The sequence below is a fragment of the Stegastes partitus genome, unplaced genomic scaffold (genome assembly GCF_000690725.1).
Source record: "Stegastes partitus isolate 25-593 unplaced genomic scaffold, Stegastes_partitus-1.0.2 Scaffold23, whole genome shotgun sequence".
NCBI classification, from domain to species: domain Eukaryota; kingdom Metazoa; phylum Chordata; class Actinopteri; family Pomacentridae; genus Stegastes; species Stegastes partitus.
This window is the reverse complement of record NW_007577754.1, coordinates 1,085,832-1,098,776: the sequence shown is the minus strand read 5'-3', so window position 1 is coordinate 1,098,776 and position 12,945 is coordinate 1,085,832.

Here is a 12,945-nt window from a genome sequence, read left to right as displayed (position 1 = left end):
ATCTTTATATTTTTAGGGCATGTTTTCCACTTATGATTATCTTGCAATTTTTTGTACTGCCTAACTTTCTAAGACGTTGAATGAAGCAACTGTAATGTAAGCAGTTCCCCCTCAGGGATCAAAAAGTATTTCTGATTCTGATTTTCTGTACTCATCACTACTGTCTGCTTCACTAAAAGGATGCAAAGTGTCCACTGAGTCAGTTTCTACAAACTGTGAAGGAGACAAAGATGTTTTATTCAGATTTACGTCTGGAAGTAAGTAAAGGATCGACTTTTATTAAAAACACTGTGCTTTGTGGTGAGAATCCTTAAAATAGTTCCCTGTAGTATTTAATAAGTCGTTTCTGCTGGTTTCTTTGAAGTAGGTGTGACACTCTGGTACACGTATAAAAACAGAGGTAAAGGAAAAGCACATATCTCAGCGAGCACAAGAGAGGTCGGTGGAAAAAGGATTCCAGAAGCATGTGGCTGCTCAAGTAGAGTCTGACATTATACGGTACAAAGTTATTCCATTTTAGCAGGAAGTAAAAGTGCCGTAAAAGGTGTATTTCAGAGATGAAACCAATGTAAAGCGAGAGCCACAAAGACAAGAGGTGCCACTGGTTGTTTGCAACAATCTGGATCAAACATTAAGCTCCTGTCTTACACATGGGCACTTTTCAACATGGTCCTCTATTGGACATGCCAGTTAACTGCTCATCAACAACTACCTCGGTCATGTGAGGTCAGGGGGCTGATGACACATTCCAAAATGTATTGAACTCTCAACTTTACAACATTGGAGTGATTTGAAGTATGTTAAGATAGAAAAGGACAGGAGTCTGCTATAAACTGTATTTACTCAGGAATAGGTCATCAGGACTGGGATTTATGTCAGACCATGTGTTTCATTCAACACCCTCAACATGATGTTCCACATTTTAAGCAGTAGTATGTGGTTTATTACACATTATTACATAGTCATAAGCAGATGTAAGTGTTGACCAATGAATGCATGAGCAGGTGTTCCTCCTCCTGTGGACACCCCTGGGTGGAGAATAAAACCAGTGTTAATAGGAGACATTAGAATGGCTGAGAAGTACTGGACATTAACAAACACGTAAAATGTTGTCATGCTGTATCTGTTGACATCGACATCATAGCATGTTGTAAAATATTTATAACAGTTTCATGTAGTACTAGATACTGCCAATAAATGTGCAATATGGGGGACTATACTACAGTTATTTAATAGACATGTTGTATTATTGCAACATTTCAGGAATTGTAACAGACTTTATCTTCATTCAACTTTTTTTACTTACAAGATATAACAGTGTTCAGTGTGTTATGTTCCAGGCTGTAGCTCCAGGTTTTTTCCAATTTCCTTGTGTTTTCCTGATTCTCTTTCCTTGTGTTTCCTGTGTGTCTCTCTGGTCCAATCTTAGTCGCCACACACACAGACTTTATGACGTGTTTCCACTGAGTGCATGTGGGGTCAAGATTGTCCGGCATTAGGCTGCTCGCTATTGTGCAATTGTAGAGTTGTTTGTATTTTCAGACAAGCATTAACGCACACCCTGAAGGGAAACAGCTGTAAAATCAGTCAACACTCCAACCGTTCAGTTCTTAAGTTTTTGGGTGGAGATATAAGTTGGGCGTCCTTGTTTGTTTGTGGTTGCGTGTCTTTAGGAGTGGTACTGCACGTCCATTGTATCAGTCTGCTAACCTGCTCCTCATTCCATCAGCATGTTATTTCCTGTTGCTTGATGCCTTATCAGTCAGCCTACTATTGTGTTACTAACAAAGCAGCAAAACAAAGCTGTTTGTCCTCAAGTAACCCCATTTCTCACTCTCTTCAGGTTGACAACTCATCATGTCTGCCTCAACCAGCCCTTCCCCTCTGCCACCTTCAGCCGTCTCCATTCCACTGTCTCTGCAATACAACCTCACCATCCCCTCTCACCTTCTCAGCCTACATTATAGCTTCCAAGTCTCAGTGCCAAGATTCAAGTGGTGGTCCTAAGAAAAGTAAGGATTGATAAGAGGAACCAAAAGATCTCCAAGAAAACTTTGGTCTTAAGATGTCGCGGGCTGGAGACAGGGAAGAGATGCGATGACCTCCCAAAGCTGATGGAGGACCGAAGTTTCTTTGTTATTACCAGGAATAGAACCATGTCATCTAAGGAACTCCTATAAATACACAGGAGATGACGCAAACGTCTACAAAATGACAAAATCATCCTCATCATTCTAGAATGAGTAATTCTTTCAAATCAAAGTCATTCAAGTCAACTGATGAAAACATCACTTTATTCCAATGTCGTGCAGCCCTAGCAGGAAGAAGGAAGTAATGAATGACAGTAAAAGGAGCAGTGACTGATCGGTATTGAAAACCTGTGCTGCTGTAAGTGTGGTAAAGAAAAGGCTAACAGTGGATGTCTGCAATGATGGAGTGGAGGCTGCAGGCCGGCTTTAACATCACTGCTCACTGTTACTCAGGAAACATGGAAGAGAGAAAATACACTTGAGGAAGAGACAAATCTCCTGACCTTTCCATAACAACCGGGCCTGCAAACTGACTAATGCCTCTCTGTGGGTATGACTGATGAATCCTAATGGAAGTTTTACGTGTTGAGTAACTGAATTTGACAAAGGAAATGAAAAATATCACTGCTGCACACAGCAGATGATTAGAAGTTGATTTTGTGGTGGTTTTTTAACCCTGTAAAACATTTTTGATTTATTAGCAAAGGCCTGCTTTGTAATTAACAGCATTAAGTTAGAGCTGGTTGCAGAAGTGGAGGCTGCAAGGAGGCTCGGTGGTTAGCACCGTTCCCTCACAGCTAGAAGATTCCCCTGTTTGCGGGTGTTAGGATGCCCGGGATCTTTCTGCGTGGAGTTTGCATGTTCTCCCTGTGCAGCGTGGGTTCTCTCCGGGTTCTCCAGCTTCCTCCCACAGTCCAAAAACATGTTGAGGTTAATTGGTGATTCTAAATTGTCCGTAGGTGTGAATGTGAGTGTGCTTGGTTGTCTGTCTCTAAGTGTAGCCCTGTGATAGATTGGTGACCTGTCCAGGGTGTCCCCTGCCTTCACCCTAAGTCAGCTGGGATAGACTCCAGCCCCCCCACGACCCTAGTGAGGATTAAGTGGTGTATAGACAATGGATAGATGGATGGATGGACAGTTGCATAAGCCACTGCTATCCTGTTTCTAACCCTTGAAGGTTGAAATGACGCTCATTTTTAATTTGGTGTACCACCCAGGTAATTAAAATCAATACTATTTAACAATGAATAATAATAAAAATTTGTCATATCTAATTATATTGATGACCCATTTCGATTAGAAGTCGTAAATTCTGAGTGCATTGATTTCCAGTCACTACGCAAAGAAATATACTGGATCAAGTGGGACTTGATCTAAGAAAATCACAGTAAACAATGACACAGCAGCATGGAGAAAGCATGAACTGATTTTGAACTGAGAAGTCAACTGTAATCTCCAAATGTTGAGCAGAGTTGCTTGAGGTCTAAGGAGCAATGAAGATGCGTTCCAGTGATCTTTAATGAGGACAGTTTATGAGGAATTCCGATCAGTACCTAACCAATCCCACATGTTGTCTTTTTATTTATTTATTTTTATTTTATTTTACATGCATATGCATTGTGTTATTTTGTTTAAAATGACTACAATATATTCAGAATACCATTGTGCACATTCAGATTCAACCATTTGAAAAAATCTCAAGTGTGGAATGCAGATTAAAAGTACATCTTGTATAAGAATGTATGTGTGTTGAGATTGCACTTTCATTCAAGGTTAGTTATGTTGAGGATTTATTCTTTTGAAGAATAAAGAGTTACTAACAGCATTGCAAGGTAAAAAAAAAAAAAAAGCAGGGTTTCTTTTTTCTTTGTCCTTTTTGTAGACTCTATAACCCAAGTAAATGAAAAGGTCATGGAAAGGTTTGGTCATAACTAGAGTAAGGTCTGTCTCCTGGTGTGAGAGTCTACTTACTGCTCATTCATACTGGGAGACTGAAAAGAACTTCACGACCCTTATGGCAACACTTTACTATTACAGCATGCCAATTCTTCTGTCACATGCCGAGGGAGACATGCTTTCCTTCTGCACTGAAAATGTTACTTTAAGTAAAAGCATGTTAGCTTAAAGAGGGGAAATGTACTGTGGTATTAAATGTGCTTATTGCAGAGAAATGTCTCCTGTGACTGTCAGACTATAATACAGTATATTATATCATTAGATTATCAATACTCATGCATTAATGTGAAAGCAGGATTTTACTGTTGTCGTGGACTGAGGTGCAGAACATTCCAAACAACACACACAGAATCCAGAGAACCTGTCCCACAGATGTAAATTTCTTCGGAAACCATTTGAGAGGACAACTAACTTTAAACTTTCATTCAGATGGAACATCTGCATATCGGATGTTTACTGCAGTACAGCCCTTTTGGAGACAACCCTCCTACCTCCACCAGAGCCTGATAAGAGTCATAAAGTGGCAGTTTGGGAAAAAACACACTTTTGGAGAAGAGGAGACTGTATCTGTCACTGTGACCTTTTGACCCTTTTCTCCCTCTAACACCCAGAACTTTCTCCACAGGCATGTGTATTGACATGAATTGAACAGTTTCAAACGCCAAAGTCAAGAAAATCCAATGATGATCCCAACATCTGGACTCAATCTGTGAGACCAGGGTAAGCAGGACCAGTACTGAAATGGAACACCTCAAATCTGTTTGTTGAAGATGCACACATTAGACACCAACACCCCCTTCTCTCTGCCACAGCCATACAAGACATGGACAGACTCTTATCCTAAGCATATATAATTCTAAAGTTTTAATTATCTCATTAGTCAGTGCATCTGCCTGTCATCTCAGTTATTTTTGAAGACTTTCATGTATCCAGAAATTCTACAATTTGTAAGTTTATTCTTATGTTTATACATATATCCCTATTATTATCTCCTAAACTGTATGAGATAAACATTTCAAGTTTAATATAACTTTAATCACCTGTTCAGTGGGATCTTATATCTGCAATGATCATAGGTATTTAACAACTGGATTGGTATGGTTAGGAAATGAACAAAAAGTAAGTTCTAAAGGTATTTGTCCTCTGACCTTTCCTGGATAGTGAAGCTTAAGGTCGCCCCTTGAGAGGAACACATCCATGATTGGTTAGGTGCTGATTTGAATTTGGCACCTAAACTTTCTGTATAAAAGGAAGTCACTGAAATGCAACTACAGCTTTTTTGAGACTTCTTTTATTTGGGCTTTTCTACAACTTTAGTTGGGCTTTGCTTTTCTATGTTTTACTTGAAGTTGGGCTTCTTAAATTACCTTTATAAAGCATACATTTTCCTTCTAACTATGAGTTCTGACTCTTAGCATTTTTACGGTGGCACTTTTTCAACACAACTATGCAAAGGTGCCACCCGACCTCTACATTCCTGAACCAACCCATCCAGGTGATGATCACGGCGACACATCCTGCAGTGGCCTCCCTCCTTCTCCTACAAATGCTATGCAAGTATCATCTTCCTTCTCCTTAATGGGTGAATTTAGAAATTAAGTTTGGCTTCTGAGTTCCAATCTAATTCTAAATTGATCACCACTTTACCAACTGCTTTTAGTGACGATCACAGTTAATTAGTTTATCTGCATTCATTTATTTGCTGTTTGTTGCATCATTGTCATTTATTGTTTTGTTCGTAGCAGTAGTTAATAAATGCTCAGTGTATCATTGTCATCGGTTCTACTGTGTATTTCTTTGTTTGGGAACTGGAGAATAAAGAAATCAGAGTTCACTACTTTTAATTATGAGGCTTCTCAATACGAGTAGATGTGATGATGGTTTATTAATATTCAGTCTGAAATATTCCTGATAAAGGTCTCTCAGATGGCTAATAATAATATCTGAGTGGTCTCCCTGATAAACCAGGGTAGTTTTATTCACAAAGTATAGTTTTGGTACATATTGTTTTTGGTTCAGGGGTTCATGAGGCTATTACGCTACATTATATTTCTTTTATAGAGTCATACGAGGCTATTTTCACTACTCTGTTGTCGTAACTTGAACTGCATGTCCCTGAAAGAATCACATCTAAAAGCGTTACTAATCAAAACTGATCAGCAGAATCAGGATAGTAGCCTTTCTGACCCCAGAGTTGACTGCAAGACACCAGGAAATAAGTGAAGGATGCTATAATCTCCAAGGTTTTTTCTAGATTATGAATATGTACAACCATTCATGTAAAGTAGTGATCTGTGATTGCGTGTTAAGATTTCTACATGTGTTAGTGGGCATTACATCAAATTGTTTGCACATAAAATGACTGGAGAGATTTGTTCAAGTTTAGACTTAGTGTAATACTGATTTCTTGGTGGGTATAGTGTTCTACAGACTCTGTGGGCTGTGGGTGATAAAGCAAGATACAGTTTATCTTTCAATAATCTTCTTTAATAAACAAACATGTCAGGACAATTTACACTACCAGTGGTACAGGATCTGACACTGTGATGAATGTGTGAAATAAATTGCAAGTTAGAACTGAGTTCATTGTGAAAGTATGATCGTTATTCTTCCTGAATTTCTTATTCTTTAGTGAAATAAACAAAAAAGTTAATCATTGAATATTAGGGATTATAAGTGTAACTTTGCTTTGGTTTAATGTGCAAAATTAAAGTATTAAACCAGTGTCCCGTATTCATTACTAGTTGAAAGCACTACAGAGTACTTTAAAATTGGCATATCAGTTGTACATAAAGAATTAATTGCATGCTTCATCCCAAAAATTAGGCGAATTAAAGGACATGCACATACATGCAAGTGACAAATAAAGCCAAACCCAACATCATGTGTCCTAGTAAGGTGCTGGTACATGGGCTGCTAGAACATCTTTAATGTATTACCACTGATTCTCCCAGTCTCTGGAACTCTACTGGAGGGATAAATACCATTCATCCAAAAGATATTCTCTCATTTGAGGTTTTAATGATGGTGGTAGAGATAGCTGTGCTCTTCCAGAGGTGTTCAAACGCTTTGAGATCTGTGACTGTGAAGGACATAGCCTATTATTCCCATCATTTTCATACTCTGCATGCTCAAGGGTTGGAGTCATTTCTGTATCCAGGAAAAGACTGCTTTTTAATAATAGGATTTAAAGAGGATTTATGTTCTACTTTGAGCAAGATTGATATTATACATAGGATGTGATAATGTAAAGAGTGATTGGAGGGAAAAGATGAGGCCTGCTTTTAGGAAACATCACCAAAACCACTATCTTGTACCTTAAAATGGTCAGTTTGACTTTATTACTGTGACTCCAAACCATTCTTAATGGTACAAAAACTGCAGTCACTTGATCAACACATGATTCTTGAATGTTTTCAAGAGACAATAGAGTTGGAACAGATACATCTGTCCAGCAATGCATGTCAACTGGTTTATTCTTACACCGTCAACAGGAGCAAGGACAACTTCACTTTCCTCCATGCAACATAGTATCCCAGTAGACACTCTTTCACAAGCCTTCTAATCAGGGAAACCGTCAGACAGTCAGAGGGATAGTTTTAGACTCAGAGATCCTGCTCTCTCATCTTCCTGTTCAGGGTGGATCTTAAAACGCCATGGACATCAGCAAGTTGGGTTGTTTTGAACTTGGAAGATCCTAAAGGACTTTCCTAGTAAGGCTGAATTAAGGCTGTCCCACATGTCCATTCCACTCAACTGCAGCTACACTGTCAAGTAATGGAGCAACTGTAATGTCTGAAAGGTGACACTTGATCACCTTACTGAAATGCTGGAAGCCATCTTCTACTGGTGGTGGTACTCAAAATCAATGAGTTTCCTACTGATTACTGCAGAAAGCTTATCCTTGTCCCTGTGTAAAAGCACCCATGTAATCGATTTATTAATAAGGCTAAGGTGACCAGCAATGGTCACAAGTTCATATCCAGATAATTGACCTTTTGGGTAAAGAGGTGCACTGGCCTAAAAAAAACATCCTCAAGGGCAAGATTTCATTCGGTAGAAAAGGGAATTATGACATTGGATTATTGTACAGGGCTGCAAGGTGGCGCAGTTGGTAGCACTGTTGCCCTGCAGCAAGAAGGTTGCTGGTTTGCAGAATCTTTCTGTGTGGAGTTTGCATGTTCTCCCCATGCAGTGTGGGTTCTCTCCGGGTTCTCCGGCTTCCTTCCACAGTCCAAAAACATGTTGGGGTTAATTGGTGAGTCTAAATTGTCCGTAAGTGTGAATTTGAGTGTTCTTGGTTGTCTGTCTCTAAGTGTAGCCCTGTGATAGACTGGCGACCTGTTCAGGGTGTCCCCTGCCTTCACCCTAAGTCAGCTGGGATAGACTCCAGGCCCCCCACAAACCTCTTGAGGATTAAGTGGTGTATAGATAATAGATGGATGGATAATTGTACATAAACATGGGCATACATTGCATAACTGTAAACACCAGAGACATCATTCACATCAGTATATTTATAGTAGAAAACAAGTCCCACTGAAAACCCCTCAGTCAGGTGTACTTTAGCTTTAGATTTTTAATTTTCTACATTTTTGAAGGGTTGGTTTCGACAGTCTTCATTGCCTCTCTTTGGAGATTTGTGTTTGGTAAATTCATGTCACTTAAAATGCAAAGAATACTGCACTGGCTGGTTTAATGTGTTAAGTAATCATTTGCAAATCAATAATCAGAATCTACTAAATTTAATATCGTTATGATTAAAAGACAGGCAACGTCGTCTTACTTCTCTGTAGTTCATCATGGAATATCGCTTATCTCTGGACAGTTCAGCGTTTTGTTCTACTTCTTTTGGTGTTGTTTGCAAAGCCAGCTTGGATGTGCATTAATGCCACCTGTTGGAGTGCAGTGCGGAACACTACAGTTTACAGTAGAAGCAAAGGAATTGTAAGTGTAGTCAAGTTGTATCCAGTCAAACCCACCAATAGAAACTCTTGTCTCACCCGTCAGTGTCGCAGTGGCACATGCATTCACCGTCAGCAAAATTCCAATTCATCACTTGTTTGCAAAACAGATAATTTTATTGTCCATCCATACATTTATGATGGGTAAGTAATATGATCTCAAATCTTTTTTATGACCATATTACCAACTACAAAAATAACTTTATACTGAACAGTTTGCCTGCCAAGCCCAAAACTCTGATCACCTACAACACCCCTTATTCTTCAGCTGTTACTCTTCTGCAGTTCTACATACCCAACTGAGGAAAGCAGCACTGCATACCATTAAAAAGTCACTTGTTGTGATACAGTTTCAGAAGGCACCTATTGAAATCAACCTCCACACAAATCCCAGACAGTCATTTCTACACAAAGCAGGGAGCGTCTTCTGCATCCTAACGCTTTCAGACAGATGGCAGAATCCAGCCAGGACTCAAGGACTCAATGACGGGGTGGTGCCAGCAATGAGCCAAAATCTATTTATAAATGTAATTTGACAGTGACACTCCACAATGCAGGAGAACTGCTGGACATCCAACCTGCCAGGGCCCAGATAAACAAATCCAACCTTGTTAGTGCTTTGAAGAGCCCTCTGTAGACGTGTGGTGCTGGTTGTATTGCACTCTGGCCATTGGCCACACAGAGCAATTACAATGGAAGATAGCCACTATTATATAATGGACTCATGGGCTGCAAGGGTCACTGGGAGCAGAATAGTTAATGCCATGCAATATGGCGAGGTATTTCTCACGTGTTGAGTGGACATGCAGATTTGAATAGATTGCAACATTTCATAGAAATAAATATCAGGTTTGAAACTATAACCAACTTACATTTAGTATATCCATGTGAATATATGCAGTTTCACTGTGACACTGTGTTTACTGGGTTGGATTCTTATCCCCAGCATGTGGCTCTGTAGTTAAAATGCTGACACTCAGCTTTAAGGACTTATGGCACTTTTTTAGGACAATGCGGCAGATGAGCCTGAACATGCTGAAGAGGCAACAAAGGTTTTTTTTTTTTTTTTCTTCAATGATTGAACAATGGAGGTTTGTTAGTTTGCCAAGTTATTCACCTGATTTCAATCCAACTGATCATGCTTTTGCTTTTTGCCTTGAATCTAAAGGCAAAAAGTCTCAGAAAAAAGCAGCAAATACACAGAGACAGACACATGGTATTAAATTACTTTATTTAAAGGTTATCTTTGTAGCAATTTCATGTGATTATACAGCAGCAATTTTAACTGTCATCCAATTGCACACTTTTTCATTTTTTGCAGTCATTGTTGGTGGGCCTGCCTTTAGCATTATTCGTACAGAACCAGGATTACCTGGGGACCTTTCATTATTTTCAATATTTGCATATTTCATCAGTGATCTTAATGACATGCAAATCTGTCATGTCTGTGTTTTGAAAATGATTCTACTGCTAAATTAATCCACAGAGGACCTGTGATAAGTAATATCAGTCCCATGTAAATGGACATTACTGTGATTTCAGGTTATTTTTATGTTCTTTTTAAGGATTTTGGCTTACGCTCCTTCCCTCTGCTTATTTTGCATTTGAGAATTATTAATGCTGCATTGGCAACTATGAATGGAAGTTTGAAGCATTTTGGGTGCAAATAGGTCCATATCGCTACCCATCATGGAGATCCATTCATGGAAAACTCAAATCCATCAGAACAAAAATAAATAGAAAATCTTGATTATTAGATGGAAAACATCCATGGCAACATGTAAGGAGCGTTTTGTTGTCTTTCAGCAGCCTTACCAGTTATAACATGGCAGCCTAATAATCTGCACCGTATTGTAAGTAAATTCAAATAAAACACAGACTTCAGTTACTCCATGCAAACATGCACATGGAGCACATATATAGGGTTGGGAGTAATTTCTAAATCACACGCGGTGTATGGGTAGAACTATTAACATGGGCTTGATATTTTTTATTTTGTTCAATGTCTTTTGGTTCATTGCAGCATGGATCCTCATACAGTCATGTGAGAAACGTCCCATGATAATTGTTACATTTTTCAACACATTTGAAAAGTAAAAAACATGATCGTCTTTTAAACAGTGTCTTTAGTTAAAAGTGATATACTCAAACAAATGGCACAAAAATTTACATTTTGTAGTCATTGTCATTATTAAATAAAATAATAGAAGTTGTCACTCAGGTTGGGGGAAAAAAAAGATCACACCTTCCATCAAATTAGAATCAGCGGTTCCAGATTAGGTGCTGCTGATGAAAACCTTGTTAGGGAGTGACAGGTGGATCCTGTATTGTGGAAACCTTTGGCATCAAGGGTCTGATGTTCTCTTTCCTTTTGAAATGTGTCATCATACCAAGATCTAAAGAGCTCTCATGAGCCCTAAGGGGGAAAAAAAAAGTCTGAAAAATTTTATAAAGAACCCCAATTATCTGAAATCAATCATTCCACTGTGATCTACAAGTGGTGCAGGTTTCACATGACAGTTTGACCACGACCGGTCATTCCAACAAATTCAGCCCAAGAGCAGAGCGTTTGATGCAAAAGGAACCCCCAAATTTCATCACAAGATTTGTAGGAAACTGAGAATTGCCGGTATCAAAGTACATGTGTCTATAAAAAAAAGAGATTCAGCTAATTTGATCAGGATGGGAGACATTCTAGGAAAAAGAAGATTAAAGCAAAACTAGAGTTTTCTAATGAGCATGTTGACAAAGACCAGTAGGTTATTAGTTATGATTGTTGCCGACCAAAGACTTTCAGGAGAAGAACCTGAAACCAGCTGTTTAGCATGGTGATGGGGATGTTCTGTATTGTATCAAAGAGTGTTTAAAAATAATGCGAGACCATCTGTACAAAAATTTTACTTGAACCAGAGGTGGACTTACAGGATCAAGATCTTAAGCACATAAAGCAAAAAATGACTCAAAATGAACAAATGGAGGGTTATGAAATGGCTACAGGCTCAAATTTTATTGCCACTAAAAGGTTCTAGGGAGTGCATGCAGGAAAAACCCCAAACAGCCTGTAACTGAAGGAACATGGTTGTGTTGGTGATTGATGGGCAATTATGCAAAATGACCTCAGCTGGTTTTTCTAAAGGAGACAATACTAGCTTCTGATGCCAAGGATGCACTTACTCCATCGACAAAGGAAATTAACACCTGTTGGTATTTTTGTTTAATCAATGACAAAAAGTAAATTATCCCTACGGTCAAAGAGGTTTAAGTATTTGTTTGCTATTTTGGGTTGTGCTTTAGCTCCAACACACTGGTTTGGATGTCCAAACGTATACATTTAAGCTAAAAATCAGACTTTTGACCACACAGTAATTGCGTCTTATTAAATCAAAGTGAAGAGCCACCACAATATAAATGTGTTGCTTTTTCGAATATTATAAAATTGCACTGTACAAACCTGGCCATGATCCATCCCCAGCGGAAACAGTCTGAGTTTGTTAAGTCTCTGCATAATTCTGCAATCAGTTTTCATGTATCCTCTTTGTTATAAATAAACGAAAGTGGAACTGTAGCCAAAAAAGAGCGCCGGCTACAAAGAGATAAACTTCATCAACGGAAAATCCAAGGAAGGATACGCCACAGTCGCACCCACTCTGATTGACAGGTGATCTCTGACTGGCAGGACAAGTGCAGAAACACCACAGCAATGAGTGATTCACACCACAGATGGTGACAAGAGAAAAAAAAGCAGCTCATGTACAGTATTAGCATGATAAGAACATACAGACACATTCATTTACACATCAGAGCTTATAAAAGCATCTGAAAAACTGAGCGATGCTGTTGTTTTTATTTAATCGATGCAGCAAATGTCCTTTTGTGGCTCGTTTTAAAGCACATCTTTAACAATTTGATACTGGACATTTATGCTTAAACAACATGAAAGCAAACAAAAATAGAATCCAGACTTTGTGATAAAAAAGGTACATTAGTCTACACAA